Genomic DNA, 19,043 nt, shown 5'->3' with positions numbered 1-19,043 from the left:
GCGGTGGTTGAGGCCAGCCAAGTCGCCCTTCCCAGAGCCACCGCAATAGCTGAAATAAATTGGCGTCGCTCTTAGAAGTACTGCCCACTGGGCAGGCTGCCGAGGGTATCAGCTACAAGGGCCACCGAAGAGCTTTACGCAGGCTCTAAGGTAAGGTCCACCTTGTAAAAGATCACTCTCGGTTTCTGCTATGGAGATGGCACACCGGGTCATCATGACCAACCCTTCCACAGACGCGGGAGTGAACAGTTCCTGAAAGGGTAACTTTTCCCCAGTGAGCACCTTTCTATTTGGGAGACGCGGTAGAAAGCTCAGCTACTGAGCAAAGCTCCCCACAGACCAAAGACCAAAGAGATGAATTGTTCTTCTGAGACCACTACAGAGAGGGAGGGTCTAGTCAACACCCAGACTTTGGGTTGGGGCCCCAAAATGCCAGGCTCTAGGAAGAGTGGACTGGAAAAACACCAAACCTCGTGGGGCCTGAAGCTCAGCTTCGGATCACGGCAGACCCTGATTGCATTAAGGTGACCTGGGGTGCTGGCTGTCTGGCTCCCTGCCAGAAGCCGATGTCAGAACTTTCTAGAGGGCAAGAAAATACCATCTTAGATCTCAACTTATCTGCATGGTTTTAGAATGTGTAACGTGCATCACACACAAGGCAACATGAACACATGATCAGATCCCAAGAAGAACAAGAGAGAACAGAAACTGACCTATGGGTGGTCCAGATAATGAAGTCAGCAAGCATGCACTTTAAAATAATGAGGATTAATGTGTTCGAGGAAGCAGTGATACTAGAAATTATAGCAAGGAATCAAATTGGAATTCTGGATCTAAAAAATACAATAACAAAAATTGATTGGATTGGTTACTAGCAAATTACCTAGAGCTGAAGAGGGTGTTGGTGAAGTGGAAAGTCGGTCAGAAGATAATATCCATCAACACGCACGGAAAGAAGTCATCACAGGGGACTCAGTGAACCAGTCTCGCACATTGGGTGAGAACGAGGTGGTCTTTGGCGAACCCAGCACCTGTCTGCCCTTGGAATGTGTCCTCTGCAGAGCAAAGGTTTTGGGAACCTCTGGGCTGAATACTTGTCTATATGGTTACAGGTTCGCCAGCAAGGGGCTCTTGCATGACGTTTGAAAGTAGAGGAGGACAGGCTAGTGATTTCTGGAGGCACACGCAATGATTAAGGGCAGGTGAGAAGTTCAGAGCAGCTTCCCAAGTGCTCCAGGTGGCAGGACAGGCACGGTATGGAGGCTACAGACATGCCTGTGGGAAAGGGGAGAAACCAGGAGGCACAAAGGGTGATTCTTCTGAAAAGTCTTCATTTTGATCTCACTCTTGGATGATGGTTAACTGCTATAGAATTCTATGCTGGCAGTTCATTTCTATCAGAATTTTATTTTATTTATTTATTTATTTTTTAAAGATTTTATTTGTTTATTTGACAGAGAGACACAGCGAGAGAGGGAACACAAGCAGGGGGAGTGTCAGGCAGAGGGAGAAGCAGGCTTCCCGCGGAGCAGGGAGCCCGATGCGGGGCTCGATCCCAGGACCCTGGGATCATGACCTGAGCCGAAGGCAGACACTTAACGACTGAGCCACCCAGGCGCCCCTCTATCAGAATTTTAAAGACAGGACTCTGGATGCTGTTGTTGCTAATGAGAAGTTTGGTGTCCATGCAGTTGCCGTTGCAGTGAAGGAGATCTATCTTTTCTTTCTGTGTCCTTGATGTCCTGAAATTTCACTACAGTAATCCTAAGTGCGGACTGCGTTTCAGTTATGCTGCTTGGCACTTGATGTGCACTTCCTGTCTGAGATCTTCAGTCTTCAATCCGGGACATTGCAGTCATTCTGTCCTCACATGGAATGTGCTCTGTGGCCTGCATCCTGACCTTGATTCCTGGATTCTGGGTCTTTGGGGAGGGACTAGATTGAAGCCACTCCATCTGTTCTTTCTGTGTCTCCAAACAGCTCTTCCTGTTTTTTACCTGCGCTCCCCACGGGGAAATCTGCCTCCACTGGTGTCCACTTAGAGTTTGTGTCATCTACAGGGTTGGGTTTTGTTTTTTTTTTAATGATTTCATTTCTCATTTCTAATTTTCTCTGTTGTACTGGTTCTTGTTTCATTTTTTTCCAGTTTTTGTTATATAATCCCTTCTAAGTTTTTGTTGCTATTTTCTCTTTATCCAACTTGAGAATCCTAAACATAGTTATTTTAAAGTCTGCTCTATTATTTTAATTTTCAGGCTGCTGTATTGTTTCCCTTTCATCTGGGATGAATTCATCAGCTGAATCTGGATCTTGTTCTCTTCTTAGAGGAACCTGCTTTGGAATTGCGGCTTGCAGGCTCATCTTAAGCAAGAGGTTTGTGTCTCGTTTCCTCTCTCTGCTCACCCCTCCCTGTGTCTCAGCTTGCAGGTCCCCGGGCTCAGCCTTCTGGGGCTCTGCGGCGGTGATGTGTGTTACACCGGGTGCTCGGGACTGTCACACAGCCCCCCACTGAGAAGTGCCGATGAAGTCAGAGCCAGCAGTGCCCAGGTCCATCCTCTTGGTCATCCTTAGGCAATTGCTGCAGAAGGTGATTTTCTTTCTCAACTTCCTGCCATAGAAGTGGGAGACTTGTCCCAGGTCTGATTCCAGGTGATGCTCTGGGCTGTTGCCCCCCACTTCCTGCGGGCAGTTTTAGACCCTTCACTCCTCAGGGACTGCATTCGCAGCCACTTGCCCCTTTCTGGGCCTGGAGTCCCGCAGGTCTGAGGTCTCCATCTGCAGCCTGTTTTGCATCTCCCTTCCACTTTTGGTGTATGGAACTTTTGGAGTTTTTAAGAGTTTTCTTTTGAAAATGATCTGTTGTGGCCATGGGTGGAGGGACTCGTGGGAGGGCCTCTGAGTGAATGATAGTGCCTTCCTTTCCAGAGGAAGTAAATGTTTTTCACACAAAGGACATAAGAGAGTTTGCTCTATTTTACTTTTTCCTGTTTAATTCCTTGGTATGAGACTGCTGTTAAGTTATGTTTGGTAGGTTCCCAACAACTAATACACTTCCTCATCAAAAGAAAAGCGAAAGAAAAATTTTTAAAAACTTGAAATTTACTATATAGAAAGTTAAAAACAAAATAAGCATTTCTAGAGAAGCTTCACAGATGTCACAATGGCTGGAAATTATTCTTTGGAAGATGTTCAGCGTGCTCCCGAGCTGCTGCTTACATCTCCGCTCTGCCCATTGGGCTACTGTGCTGAAATGCACTGGCTGAAATACATCCTTCTTCCTCGGAAAGAAGTAAGGTCGCAAAGGACAGATGACCTTGGTTTTCACGTGTGCTGCCCGCCCTCTGAGAGTGCACGCAGTGCAGGCAGCGGGATTGCCTCAGGAAGGCAAGAGGACCGCGGGGCAGACGCTGGTTCTCGGGCACCTTGGGAGGGACGTGTGATGACTCCTTGGAGAGGGTTCCAAGTGACCCTGGGTGGTAAGCTCGACCTTGAGATTTGGGTACAAGCTGTGTAGCTCCATAGACCGCCCGTGCCAGCCCCACGGCCTGGGGGTGCCAGTCACCCTTCCTCAGGTTCCTGTGAGTTCAGGCTCTTGGGGATGGTGGGAAACGTAGCAGGGTGAGAGGGCTGGCTCCACATGGCCTCCCATCCTCTGCATCGACCCACCCTTAAAATCTAGGCATCTGCAAGGTCCTCAAAGATCCCACTCACCCAAACCCCTCATAAGAGCAGTGGGGCTTTCTGCATGGTTGGGGACAAGGGTTCAAATCCCGGGAGAGCAGAAGCTCTCCACCCCCAACCCGTCGTGGGGTGGTGGGCAGTCCTGCCCTTCGGAGCTCCCCCCAAGGGTCCCGGCCCCTCGCCATCTTCCCAGGTCCCAGCCCTCCCTTCTCCCTTGTTCCTCTCTGGGGATGAAGCTGCTTCCTCCAGACACACTAGGCTTTGAGTCACTTTCTTGTCCCCTGGCAACGTCCTTCACTTCCTGCGAGCCCCTCAGTGCAATGAAAATGTGGGTTCTGTGGGACCTTGCTGTTCTGTGGTTGGGGGGCCCCTAGGGGCATCAGCACGGAGGCCAGGCCCCAGAGCGGCATGTGGGAGCCCAGTCAGATTTCAGTGAGTGAGCAAATGAGGATGTGTTCCTGTCTTCCTCACTGGCGTGTTGTTGCCCCTCCATGTGTGGGCACCTTTCAGGGGGTTCTGGCGAGCAGAGAAAGCGGCAGTGGGACAGATGACACGGTCCCGACAGGGGGGACGCCGCGCAGAGGGCGGGCATCACTGGTGCCCAGGAGGGAGGCAACACACAGGGATGCTTTGCTCTCGGCGTCGGACTAAAGGCTGTTGTTTGCACAGACTGAGCTGAGACGTATTTCCGGGCAGGTGTCTGCTGGGCTCTCATCACCTGGGCATTCATGCCCCGTAGGGTGGGAACAGCTTGTCTTAACCCCGTTTCCTGCTGCTGCCATGGCCAGAGCCTCAGTGGCCTGCAACACGTGCATTTACTCTCTTGCCGCTCTGGAGGGCGGAGGTGTGGACGCGTTTGCCTGGGTGATGTCGGGTGTCTGCAGGGCTCTGGGGAGGATCTGTTTCCCTGTCTTCCCAGCTTCTAGAGGTACCTGCATCCCTTGGCTCTGCGCCCCCAACAGTGTCCTCGCTCCATTGTCGCGTCTCCTGCTCCCACCCTGGACGGACCCTGTGACGATGTTGGCCGGCAGATGGCTCAGGATGGCCTCGCCCTCTCAACATGTTTAGCTCAGCCACGTGTTCAACACTCTTCTGTCCTGTACATACCGTGTTCACAGGTTTTAGGGGTTAGGATGTGGACGTCTTTGGGGGCCGTCATGTCGTCTCCACAGCACACCTCCTGGAAAGGCACGGCCTTCACTGGAGAAGTGCAGTGATCACCTGATGCGGTGGCCGACAGCCTGTGGCCACGGGTATTGGCGGCACCAAGGATGAAGCCCCGGGCCAGCCACACGATCCACACAATCAGGAGAAGTCCAGGAGGGAGAAAGCAAGCAGCCAGGGGCAGCTGCCGCACCAGGCACGACACCTGGCCCGTCTCCAGACCTCAGCCTGGCTTTGGACCCGCGACGTGTGGCTTCGTGGAGAAACCAGGCTCCACAGAAAAGGGCGGCCCTCCCCGCGTGGGCGGTGTCCCCCAGTGCTTCCCCAGGGCGCTGTGGCCATGTGCACTGGACTGTTTCAAGGGCTGCTGGTCACAGGCGGGGCTGTCCAACCCGAAGGCCTGAGGTGTCGCCATGGCCACGCGTTTGAGCAGAGCACGTAGAGATCAGGTAATAAATACGTCCTGGTCCAGGTGTGGCTTGTGGTGGGCACACTGGGTCCACGGACCACCGAGCAGGGCCGTTCTCCAAGCTCCTGAGTAGGTTGCTGGAGTGGACACGTGGCAGTCAGCCTCACCACTGTACTGACTACACCGTCTTCTGTGTCTTCACGCTGGGTCTCGCTGACTGCGCGGCGAGAGCCAGTTCTTGGAGACGGCAAAAGAGTGGCCTGGGAGTTGCCTTTCGAACGGCACTAAGCAATCTGGAGGTCTCCTCCGAGCCCCTCCTCCACCCAGCATGGACCGTCCAGCAGACAGTGACCAGGCAGTGACCAGGCACCGGACAACCAGGGACCACCGCCACTCTAGCCCAGAGCCCACCACAACTATCCCATCCATTCAGTCCTAAGCCTGTTTAGCTGCTCACCTGTTCCTTCCCTGGAAACCACACTGCACACTCATGTCCCCCCTCTGCCTCTTGGCCGACCCGGGTGCTCCCGCACGGCCTGTGGGGTGGGCCCTGCCCCCCGCTTCTCCGGAACCCTGTGCCCACAGATACCTGTCCCTTCACAGTGGTCATTTCCGTGTCCGCATGTCTTACCGAGCCTGTTCAAAACAAGTCCAGGGTACATTTTGAAACAACTCCCTTAGCTTCTTGGCCTGTGGGTTAAGGACCGTCACAGCAAGAAGGTCCAGTGGGGGCCTCTGAGGCTGCCCCTCCACCAGCCAGGACCCCGTCCCGAGGGCATGGCAGAGACAGCAACAGCATTGCCCTTAGACCTAAATGCAGCACAGCGTCCCCACCCGCCCCTCCAGGAGACACTCAGCCATAATGGTAGACGTTTTTGGTGGTCAGAGCTTGGGCTGGGGGACTGAGGAAGGAGGAGCCCCTACCCCTAGCGAGTGGAGGCTAGGGACCCTGCCAAACATCCTTTGATGCACAGGATGACCCCCACAAACAGAGAATTATCTGGCACCAGAGGGTCAACAGTGGTGAGCTGGAGAAACTGGATTAGATGATACATTTCAGATAATCTCCCAGGAATTAAGGCAAAACCAAAAAGAGATGGAAAATCAGAGGGAACATGCATGAACACTATAGGATCAATCCAAGGGTTTCACAATTCAAATCAGAAAGGAAAGAGTGAAATCAGAAGGGAAGTGATAATCCATGAAGTAATTTTTAAATTTTTCCAGAGTTGAAGGACATGTTTCTTGAGCAGAGGGCTCCATGGGGGATCTGGTGCCAAGAAAGAAAAGGGACCCTCAGCATGGCGCAGGTTGTGATGTTTGAAAACACTGCTTTCAAAGAGAAAGGTCTACAAGACTCGAGAGAGTAAAACAGCCTGCAACAGTTCAGCTACAAAGGATTAGGAGTCTTTGTTTTTCTCAACGGCAGGCAGCCCTTCGGATGGCAGTGAAAGCCGATGCCGGGATCCCAGGTGTGCACCTGGAATAGGGGCCAAACGGTGTAGACACAGAACGTCGTCCACCAAACCAGGGGGAGCCACCGAGACGACCCAGGGGACACGGGGAGTGTCGGAGATGACAACAAAGGGCAGCCCAGCCCAGCGGGAGAAGTGTGGAGAGGGGGACGCCTCTACCATGACCAGCCGGGGCTGAGAGATGCCTGTGGTGACCCAGGTGGTCGAAATGGCACCTCGAGGCCATTGCAAGGGGCGGAAGAATTCCCACGAGGCTCGAAGAAAACCAAGCAACTGAAGAAGTCGCGATTTATTTCAAGAAGGACAAAAAGTGGGGAAGGAAACAGGGTACACAGAGTGGGAGGGTGGTCAACCTTGCTTGGGGCAGCCCTTGGGCCAGACGAGAGGGTCCCCTCCTGCCCTGGGCGCTGGGCTGGGGAGGCTCTGAGTTCCACAGACACAGAACCACACCAGGGTCCTTGGGCTCATAGAATGCTCTTTGAAAGCTAGTAACTGATGGAGTGTGTTCAGGAGAGGGCGCACTAGCTGGCCGGCCCCCGGGCCGAAGAGAGCAGGGCTGTGAGGCATGAGTGTTTGAGGGGAGAGGAGAGACCCCAGCTTCCACCCGGGGGACTGGAGAAAGGCCAGAGGGGGCTGCCATGGGTGGCTCCATATCGTTGCAGGCTCCGGCTTCCCCAGTCACTCCCTCCCCTGCTGGGGTGGTGTGTCCTGGGAAGAGCTCAGAAGTCCCAGGGCTCCTCGGATGCTGGAAGGTTCTGTTTCCTGTGCTGACTGGTGGTTACACAGCTGTGCACACTTTGTGAAAATCTGAGCTGCACCCCTGCAACCTACACGGTTTTCTGGATGCCTGCTCCATGTTGATAGAAGAGTTTATTCTACAGGCATTCTTAGAGGAGAATATGGGTGAATTTTATGTTGTTCTTAGGCTAAGAAAGGATTTCTTAAATGAAATATAGAAGCACTAACCACAAAAGCAAATGTTGATAAATGCACTACATTAAAAGTACTCTTGCTTATCAAAAAGACACCATAAGGAAAATTAAAAGCTGAGCCAAATGCAAGAGAAGATATTGGTAATTCTTATTTTCAGTAGATTAGTATGCAGAATACATAAAGAACTCCTATAATTCAATTTAAAAAGATAAAAACAATAGGTTTAATTGGATTAATGGGCAAAAGATAGGCACCAACCACTCACAGTAGAGGAAAAACAAATGGCCAATAAAGATATTAAAAGTGCTCACTGTAATCAGCTAGCAGGGTAACAATTTTATCCTGAATGAGATAGCGTTCAGTTGCCAGGAGAGGAGTAAGCCCCCAGGTCCTGCTGCTGTGGGGTGTGCGTCCGTTCGTTAGGAGCACCTGGGGAAGCATCTGCACCCCGGGTAGGCCTGCGGTGACCCCACTGCTCACCCAGAGGCTTCAGGGAAGCAAACAGAGAGGACACGTGGGCAGAGTCGCTCATGGCAGCCCCCCTCCCCACTTCAGCAAAGCCTGGAAAGGACCCCAAGCCCAGGGCAAGGGAAAGCCATGAAATGAGTGAACAGGTGCTTCTTGCAACAACAGGGATGAATCCTATCAATAGCTTTTGACAGAAAGAAGCAAATTGCAAGAGATCTCATGCAGTAGGAAATGTTTCTCATACCAGCAACCTTAGATGATAAGGTGCAAGTGGGAATGATGAAATTCTAAGAAGGGGGAAATCAAGGGGTGGGTTGGCCCACAGCCCAGGCTGGGGGGCAGGCAGGAGACGGGGGTGCACATGGGGGTGTCACGGGCTGAGTTGTGGCTCCCCGAAATTCATTGCTGGACATCCTGACCCCAGTGCCTCAGAGGGTGACAGTATTCAGAGATGGATCTTTGAAGTGGTGACGAAGGTCACACGAGGTCACTAGGGTGGGCCCTAATCCATTCTGACCGGCGTCCTTATGAGAAGGGGAGGTGAGGACCCAGTCATGGAGGGACGGCCCTGTGTGGACACGGGGACAGGGCGGCCGCCCACACCCTGAGGGCTGGGGAGAGTGGCGCCCCTTCCCCCCGTGGTATTTGTTGCCATAGCTTCAGGAAGCTGGTGGGGGGGCAGGTGCCGGACCGTCGACGGGTGAGGGTGCTGGTGGCTGGGGGCGGCTCACGGGGGCTTCACGGTTGCGCTTCAGAGCTTTTGGAGGTTCCGCATGTCATGTTGCAAAGCAAGGAAGAACTTCAGCGGCAAGCATATGTTGTCCAGCTGCTGGGGGGCGTCTGGGGGTCCTGCCCCGTCCCTGCTCACACCCGGGCCCGGGCAGGTCCTTTCGAGATGTCACTCCCGAGCTCCTGTAACTCATCTGTAAACTGGGGTGGTCGTGAAAGGTATTCTGTAGGATGGTTGCGAGTCTGAGTGGAGCTTGCAGTGAGACCCCAGCCCGGTGCTCGTCTCGATGATGCTGGGAGGGGGGGCGTTACCCTGATTTCACATGGGAGAAACTAAGACACAGGGGGGTGCCCGAGGGCTGGAGACGGCTCCCAGGGGAGTGAAGGACCTGGATTCACACCCAGCTCTGGACCACCTCCCTCCTTCCGGGCACATCTAAGGGGAACATAAAACAGTGGGATCCCCTCCCGCAGCAAGACTCTAAAACAGAAGCGATTTCTCCACGGGGGCCTTTCTGGGGCCCTAGAAGCAGCAAGCTCACCCTGAGGAGGGCCCCACCAATAACCACACTGCCGCTGGCTCCTGGCCTGGGGCCGGCATCCACGGAGCACCGAGGCGCTCTGCTCCTGCTTGCAGGAGGCTGGGCGATGTCACCGCGACCCTTGCCTCCATCCCCTCCATCCCCAGCAGGTGCCTGGGGCCTGGGCCAGATCTGAGCTGAGCGCCCGCACTGACCAGCCTCTCGGCTGCAGGGCCTGGCACCTTCCCAGCGGTGCCGGCTGGCCCCCGCAGAGGCTGACCCACAGCCCTGACCTGGGGACCCCAGGGGGATGAAAGTGGCACACTTGCCCGTGTGGATGAGCTGAGGCTCCCGTGCCAGTTTGTGCCCGGGCAGGCGGCCTTTCCCTGACCGACCAGACGATACGTTCCCAACGCCTAAAGAAGCCTGACTTCCCGCTGCAAAGCTTGCGTCTGCTCCGTAGATTCAAAACCAGATGCGGTAGCCAGGGCGGTAACAAGCCCGCCTCGACGCAGATGAACAAAACTTCTCAAAATTTTAACGAGAAAGGGCTTTGATTGGAGCCCAAGTGAGGACAGCTGCCCGGATGCACGTCTTCACAAGGAGAGAGTGCCCTGGGGAAGGGACGTTTGGGGCAGGGTTGTGTATGTTTTTACATGAAGAGTTACAAATCATCACGACGAAGGACATTACAGAAACTTACAGACTTTATCTTCTGTTTGTGGCCTGTGCGAGGCTGTGTGACTTGAATCTCATGGGAACCAGGGAGGATTTCTCGCTTATCTGTATGTTTGGAATGCTCCTTTTGGGGTATGTTTTTAACAAAGCGGATGTACACGGGGTCCTGGGGCAGAAATAGAGCCATGCTTTGAGGTTTGGTGAGTCATTCTGACCTTGGTAAATGTCAATGTGTAGCTTCCCTGGGAGTCCAGGAACAGGGCCCACAAAAAGTTGAAACTGTCCTTTATTTTATCACCTGTTTTGAAGAGAGGATTCAGGACAATGCAGATAAGTGGCCCTTTTCCCTACTGATTTCAGGGGTATTTGTAGGGAACTGCATCAGAAGTTGGGTGGGGGATTCTCCCCCAGATCTGTCCTCCCTGTGTGGTCCTCATCCCTCTTCCTCAGCAAGCCCCTGGGGCAGATCCTGAGGTTGAGTTTTACTTAGAGGTGGTGCTGGGTACCTCCCAGAGGACAGTGGCCATGGAGGATGGCTTGAAGTCACAGCATCTGGGTAGAGACAGACAGTGGCCTGGCCCACTGGAGTCCAGCTGACAGAGAAGGGAAGCGTGGGCTGGTGATGGCCACTCATCCACCTGCTCCGGGGTGATGGAACCCCTGGTGAAATTGTCAGATAGAAAGATCTCTGAGTCCCGCATATGCGCAAGAGACAAGATGCGGACCCGTGAGTTTAGGTGTTTGCCTGTGGGTGGGCAGCCCAGGAAGGAGTGACGGGACAGGGTGAGTCCCCACCCCTGACAAGCCCGTGTGATGTTGCGTGGGGCCCGTTTGCAGGAATTCCCGGGAGGACACAGGCTCTGCCTTCCAGGAGGCCTGTGTTTGCCTGCCTCACTGCGTATGTCTGGGACACGCCGTGAGCTGGGTCTGGGGCCCAGGGCTGAGGGTTCAGGATGCTCCCGTGTGAGGATCAATGTGAGCCACAGATGGACCACAGCAGCCAGGCGGAGGGGGACTGAGGCCACGGGCAGGAAGCTTCCTCTGTGCTCTTGTGTTATTAGCAGGGGTCGAGTAGTTCAGAATAAAGTAGTCAGATCTAATTTGGGGCCAGGGCATTTTTTAAATGGGATTTTTTAAAAAGCAGAAATAGAAAATGTCAGATAGAGTGCCCACTCGCCTCGTAACAAGGCAGTTTGAAGCTGTTTCTGCCACGTGGGTGTGCTTACCTGCTGCACGCTCTGGTTGTTACAGATGAGGAGCCTGGAGGTCGGGGAGGGTAAGGACTCGCCAGGGCCGCGGAGCCCCCCGGGAGCGCACCGGGCTGTCTCCCGGTCATCAGTCACCAGAGCACTGAGGTCCCGACAATGCAGGCTATTTTTAAAACGTGGAAAAGAAAAAGGAAAGGACAAGAAATCCAGCCAGTCATGGAGGACGAGAACGCATGGATTCTACAGCAAGCGCAGTGGACCACGGCCCACCATTAGTCCGTAACCTGACTGCCAGGCCACGTGGAGACTGTGTGGTATGCGGGTGCAGCGTGTCGTGTTGTGGTTCTGGCTCGGGCAGTCCCATGCAACCCTCAGCGGCTGGGACACAAGCTTGAGAGTGCGTGGCCGCTGAGACGGCCGTAGACCAGGGCTGTCACGTGCCGTGGCGATCAGCAGTCGCCAACCTGCCCCGTGGGGCCACGGGTGCCTGTGACGATTGACCCCTGCCCCCCATGTCCCGCATTTCCGGCCGGCCAGCACCCCCAGCCCTTCTCAGCTGGTGCCGTGCATATGCTGTTCCTTGTCGGGGAACACCATTGTTCTGACCTCCCCCACTACGTGAGCAGATGGGATGCGGGCAGAGTCGACCTCTTGCTCCCTCATATTCCTGTGGGAAACACACGAGTGGCCTGCTGGTCCCAGGAGAATAGAAGCCAGCAGGACAGACCTGCCCTGAATCCGTGGCCCAGGGCCAAGCCTGGTGAGATCTGTCAAACCACAGCCAACCCAGAGATGCATGAGTTAGAGGCAAATTCTTGGTGGCCAAGCTAAGTTTGGGGGTGGTTTGTGATGCAGAATTATCATGGGAACAGCCAGCTGGTACAGGGTCATTTCATCCCTCTACTAGCCCTCGGGGACCATGTCCAAATGGCCCTAGGCCAGCTCCGTCTGGGGAGCAGCTCCGTCCAGTGTGGACCTCTGCCCTACCCAAGAAGCCACTTCACCCACCCCCTTGTTCACAGTCTCTTAAAACATGCCTGTTGAGGTACCATGGGCCAGTTTGGCAGTAAGTCAGTTATACTTTCATAAAAATGGAAAGATAACAACCAGAAACCAAAAGACTCCTGACGGCAGCCCATTGAACAGACACAACTCAATGATTTTTTGAAAATTTACAGGGTTGTGGGACCAGCACCACATTCCGTCTTCACATTCTGGTTTTTTAATGGCTCGAGCTTTTGGTGTCACGTCTGATAGTTCTTTGCCTCACACAAAGTCACGTCGGTTTCCCCGGGTTTTCCTGTGGAACTTCCATGGTTTTGGCTGTTACACTGAGGCCCCTGATCCGTCCCGAGTTAGGATTCATGGAGAGGTCTGAGTTTATTGTTCTCATACGGATGTTCAGTTTTCTCAGCAAATGCAATTTTCTTTGTGGGAATGTTTTTAGTTATAAATTCAGTTTTGTGCACACGTATGGGCCTATTCATGTTCTCTTCTATCAATCTTGACAAATTGCATTTTTAAAGGACCTCTCCTCTTTGAGTTGTGAATTTATGGCACAAAATTTCTGCAATATTCCATGATTGTTCTTTTTTATTACTTTGGTGTTTTTTTTAAAGATTTTATTTATTTATTTGAGAGAGAGTGAGAGCGAGACAGAGCGCACAAGCAGGGGGAGTGGGAGAGGGAGAAGCGGACTTTCTGCTGAGCAGGGAGCCCGACGCGGGGCTCGATCCCAGGACCCTGAGATCATGACCTGAGCCGAAGGCAGACGCTTAACGACTGAGCCACCCAGGCGTCCCATCCTGATTATTCTTTTAATCTCATTAGGCTCTATAGTGGTAGCCCCTTTTTCCATTTCTGATATGGCCATTTTTTTTTTTTGCTTTTTTTTTCTTATTCAATAATGCTAGGGTTTTATTGATTTTATTGATTGTTTTCAAAGGAACAATGATTTGCTTTGTTGATTTTTTTTCTCTCACTTACCATGCTGTTTCATAGATTTCTGCTCTAATGTCTTTTCCTTCCTTCTACTCACGCTGAATTTAAATTACTCTTCCTTTTTTAACCCCATTAAGATAGCACTTAGATCTTTGATTTTCAACTTGTCTGATTTTTTTCTTATAAGCATTTAAAAATAGCTGTATCCCCCAAATTTTGTTATGTTGGTTTTCATAGTCATTCAGTTTTAAATATGTCCTAATCTCCTTTGTGATTTATTGTTTGGTCTGTGGATTATTTCAAGTCCGTTGCTTAATTTCGAAATGTGCATAGACCTTTAGGGCATCTGTTATCCCTGGTGCCTTAATTTGTTGTGTTCAGACGACACATCCTGTATAGTTTCAAAACTTTGAAATTTACTGAAACTTTTTCTTTTAGTCCTGGGATATGGCTTATCTCCACGGATAGGCCTTGCACATTTGAAAGTGATGTAAACTCTGCAGAGGATTTGATGGTACTCTCTAGATGCCGGTTAGGGCAAGGTGGATAATGGTTTTCCCCAAACTTCTGCATCCTTAGTAATTTTGCATGCGTGTGTGCTTATTCTATCAGTTACCGAGAAAGGGAGATTTAAGTCTCCTACCACGATTGGGGCTTGTCTGGTTTTTTCTTGGGCTGTCGTACAAGTCAGGGTTTTCCAAAGAAACAGAACCAATAGGATCTATAGAGAGATATATAGATATATATATAGAAATTGGGTCCTGTGGTTATGGAGGCTGAGAAGCACCAGGATCTGCCATCTGCAAGCCGGAGAACCAGGGGAACTGAGGGCTAACTCCCAGTCTGAAGGCTAAAGGCCTGATAACCAGGGAAGGGGCTATGGGACTATGGGGGCGGCGGGGGTTAGATGGTGTAAGTCCCAGCGTCTGAAGGCCTGAGAGCCAGGACCTCCATCCAATGTCTGAGAACAGGAAAAGGTAGACAGCCTAGCTCCAGAAGAGAGAGAATTCGGGTCCCCAACAGATTAGATGATGCCCACCCACTTGGGGGTAAGATAGTCTGCCTTGTTCAGTCTACCAATTCAAATATTAGTCTCTTCCAGAATCACCTTCAACAGACACACCAAGAAATAATGTTTTGCCATCTGTCTGGGCTTCCCATAGCCCAGTCGGGTCAACACATAAAATGAACCATCACACGAGTCTACGCCTTGTCACCTCGGCACCATACGCATCTCCTTAAACTATACTTAACCTCCAAGCAAAGACGTAACGAGACCATAATTCCACCTAACATGACTATCCTACATACACCCCAAAATGTGCTGAACCGTTCTGCCGTGGGCAATGACAGCTGAGCACTTAGCCACCACGAGCAAGGTGGGCGTGCTGACCATGATGGAGGGCAGAAGCAAAGCAGCAATCAGAGTGGTCTGACCTGAGCAGCCCTGTGGTGTTGGCTGGTTTCTAGCGTCTTCCGGTGGAATAGATAGGAAGCCAAGTTCTTACTTGATCTGTGCTGTCAGAGAAGCTCCAGGTCAAGTGAACAGAAGTCTAGCCTGAACCACAAAAATAGGAGTCATGGCCACTCAGTAGTTTCCAGACTAGAGCCAGTGTAGACACCCAGAGCCCCCTGAATGGAGAGGTCCCCTTGAAGAAGGGCTCCAGGACACTACCAGGAATGTATATGTTACCCTTTCTCCCAGATTTCCCCAAAGGTACTGGTGGCCTTTGACCAGGGGAACTGAGCACTGGGGGGAAGGAAGGCATCAGACATCTTGGGACTCCTGGACACTGGCTCTGAACGGACATCAATCCTAGGAGACCCAGAACCTCACGTGGGCCCACTAGTCAGAGTGGGAGCTTATGGAGGTCAGGTAATCAGTGGAGTTTTATCTATTTATTTTTTTAAAGATTTATTTATTTTTAGAGCGAGAGAGAGTGCGTGCATGTGCATGCAAGCAGGGGGAGCGGCAGAGGGAAAGAGAATCTCCAGCTGACCCCCTGCTGAGCAGGGAGCCCGATGCGGGGCTCCATCCCAGGACCCTGAGATCATGACCTGAGCCGAAATCAAGAGCCAGACGTTTACCCAGCTGAGCCAGGCGCCCCCATCAGTGGAGTTTTAGGTCGGGCCTGCTCCAGAAGGCACCCTGTGGTCGTGTCCCCAGTTTCAGGGGCGCAACTGGAATAGACATACGGAACAGCTGGTGGCACCCCACCTTGCCGCCCAGACCTGCGCAGAGAGGGGAAGACCGAGGGGGCCACAAGAACTTCGTCTTCCTCGGAACATAGTGCGCCAGAAGCAGCCCTGCCCTCCTGGAGGGGCTGCAGAGAGCAGGGCCACCGGGTGGTGATCGCCTCCACGTCCCCGCTGAACTCCCCTGTCTGGCCTACGTCTTGGAAAGTGGCAGTGTGTTATCATGAGCGTAGCCGGGTGGGACTCCGTCGCAGCTGCTGTACCAGCGTGCATGTGTTGCTTGAACAGATCAGCACGCCCCCTTGGCTGGCATGCTGTCGACTGGGAAAACGCCCTTCTGTCGGCCACCATCAGTGACGCCCCGGAAGCAGCTGCTTTCAGGCAGCACACCCTCACCGTGGGCTTCAGGGGCGCGTCCCTCTCCAGCCAGTTGTCGTAACTCTGTTTGCCGAGAGCTCGAGCGCCTTTCCCTTCCACGAGATCTCACACCGGTCCGTTACACTGGTGACATGATGCTGCTTGGACCCAGGGAGCAGGAGGTACGAATACTCTGCGCTTGTTGATGTTCACGTGTTGGAAGGTGGGAGGTAAATCGGACTAAAATTCAACGGCCTTCTACCCCAGTGGCATTTCTAGGGGCCAGTGGTGTGGGGCATGCCAAGATGTCCCATCGAAGGTGAAGGTACGTAGCTCCATTTGACTCTTCCTACAACCAGAAAGAGGCACGATGCCTGATTTTAGTTCCAGGTGTGCATCACAGTGATTTGATATTTCATACGTGACGAAATGATCCCCACGACGGGTCTGGTTATTGTCTGTCCTCATACGAAGTTATTACATTACAGTATGACTGACTACATCTGCTGTGATGTGCATTACATCCCCATGACTTACTTATTCTATAACTTCCAGTTATATAACCCCACCCCTCGTCTCCCCCTCCGGTAGCCACGTTTGTTTCCTGTATCTGTGTGCTTCTCTTTTGTTTGTTCACTTGTTTTGTTTTTAGATTCCACATATGAGTGAAATCATATGGTATCTTTCTTTCTCTGGCTGACTTATTTCTCTTACGGTTATACCCTCTAGGTCCATCCATGTTGTCGCAAATGGCCAGATTTTGTTCTTTTTCATGGCTGAGTAATATTCCATTGTGTATATACACCACATCCTCTTTATCCTTTCACCCATCAGTGGACACTCAGGCGGCTTCCAAATCTTGGTTGCTGCAAATAATGCTGCAGGGAACGTAGGGGTGCATGTATCTCTCCAAACTGGTGTTTTCCTTTTTTTTTAAAAACCCAGAAGTGCAGTGGAACCTCCACACTGTTTTCCATAGTGGCCGCACCAATCAGTTTTAAAGATAAGCTTTTCAAGTAGCAGGATTTCCGTTTACCTTGAACAGCTTCCTTTTTTATTTGTTATGGGGCTCTCCTGCTGGTGACAAATTCTCTCTATTGTTTGTTTCTCTCAAAATGCCTTTTTTAGCCTTTATTTTTGAAGCATATTCTCCTTTGATACAGAATTCTATGTTGGAGTTTCTTCCTTTCAGCAAAGTTAAGATGTTGCTCCATTGTCTTCTGGACTTCATGTCTCCTGTTGAGAAGTTGGCTGCCATTTTCCACTTTACAAGAACCCACTTTATTCCAATTTTCCACATACATCACTGATAATTTCTATTGGCCTGTCTACATGTTTACTGATGCTGTCTTTTAATTTTTCCAATAGAATAGTATAGCTGTTGAAAACAGTTTAAATCTCAGATATTGTATCTTTCAATTCTAGACTTTACATTTCTCACCTGAGATTACCTGTCTCCTCACCCATATTGTCCATCTTTTCCTGTGAATTCTCTAACGTAGTTAGTTTTCCTCCAGTGACCCTAGAATGCCCAGCTACACTGTCAAGCCCATTTCTAGGGACTCTGTGGTCAACCAAGTGAGTGTTGCCATCGATCCCTGTGGGGCAGATGTCTGATTGCATCTCTGTCCTGGGCTGCTTGTGGTGGCCTTGCCACCCGGAGCTACCAGCTGACCCCACCCCGGTCTCACTGTTACTGCTGAGACCCAGGAGCCCAAGTCCATTGTAACACCCCCACATCCATCTCCGGTCCTCAGAGGACAGACACACGGAGCTCCCTGGGGGCTGGAGAACAACTAACCCCGACGTTAGGGGATGGAGGGAGTGGGGAGGTGTCCTCACCAAGGAGGGAGGGCAGGGTTGGGGTCAGTCCACTCTACCTGCCTGTCTTCCTGACCCTTTAGCCTCCTTCTTTAGGCCATGCTTTTCAAACTTTAATGTGAAAACATTTACATGTAAAATGTATATTTTTAAAGTGTATACTCTGACTCAGCAGGTTTGGGGTGGGGCCTGAGATTCTCCATTTCTTTTTTTTTTTTTTAATATTTTATTTATTCATTTGAGACAGAGAGATACAGAGAGAGAGAGAGAAAGCATGAACAGGGAGAGAGGCAGAGGGAGAGGGAGAAGCAGGCTCCCCGCTGAGTCAGGAGCCCGATGTGGGGCTCGATCCCAGGACCCCGGGATCACGACCTGAGCCGAAGGCAGACGCTTAACCATCTGAGCCACCCAGGCGCCCCAGATTCTCCATTTCTACAACACTCCAAGGGGCCACTGCTATTGTCCTTGCAGTACACGCTGAGGAGTGAGGACCTGCAGAAGGCCAGGGAAGTTCAGTCTCATTAACTGCCCCCACCACGGAGTCCAGCCCCTCCTTATCCAAACTGCGTGGTGATTAATGCCACCTCCAGGTGCTCAAATTAATATTTTAAATCTTGGTACGTGCAGCCAGGTCAATGGATTTGGCCGTCCTGAGCCTTATTTCCTCCTTCCTGGGCCAATGGCTCTAGACTCCACTTCGATGGCTGCTCCGCCTGGCTACAGTTAGGTGAGGTTTTGTATCTCTTTCTGTATAAAGGCTCTCTCTTCCCAGAGCAGTCTTTGTACTTGTCCATCTATGCTCTGATGTCTCCTGACCATCCAACCGTCTGACTCCTAGGGGCCTTTGGGCAATGGGGGTGTTAAGGGTGGGTCTTGAAAACAATTGGTGTTAGCTCGAGAGGCACCTACTCCAGGTACAACTGCTGAGAAGCTTCTGTGCACAGGCGGAGAGAAAGGTTGCTCCTGCCAACAAGGGAGGCTCAGGGACACTTGGGGGTTCAACGTTCTCCACCTCACCTACGTGTGCCCAGATGTCCCCATCTGATTCCCGAGGTCCCTCTTCCTCCCACCATGCTCTACTCTACCACAGCTGTCATGGTTAGTTTTATGCGTCAGCTAGGCTTGGAGCTATTTAACCAGATACTAAACCAGCTGCCGGGAAGGTGTGCTACGATCTGTGCTAGGAAGCCGTGGTCAGCATCTGCCATCAGTTAAGTTGAAAGAAAGGAGATCCCCCTGGGTAATCTGGGTGGGTCTCATTAATCAGCTGGAATGCTCTGGACAGACAGTTGGTGGATATATGGCTCATTGCGGTGGGCTGGGGAGAGCTCAGAAGGAAGTAAGGGATGTTATCTTAGAGGACACACTCTTCATTACGACCACGGTGTTGGCAGATGTGTGCATGTTAAAGGGGGTGAGGTGGTGAGGTCTCAGGTGGAAACCAGGAACGTGCTACGGAAAC

The sequence above is a fragment of the Mirounga leonina genome, unplaced genomic scaffold (genome assembly GCF_011800145.1).
Source record: "Mirounga leonina isolate KUSES-001 unplaced genomic scaffold, KU_Mleo_1.0 Mir_114, whole genome shotgun sequence".
NCBI classification, from domain to species: domain Eukaryota; kingdom Metazoa; phylum Chordata; class Mammalia; order Carnivora; family Phocidae; genus Mirounga; species Mirounga leonina.
The sequence above is the reverse complement of the archived record's forward strand: the minus strand, read 5'-3'. Positions refer to the sequence as shown.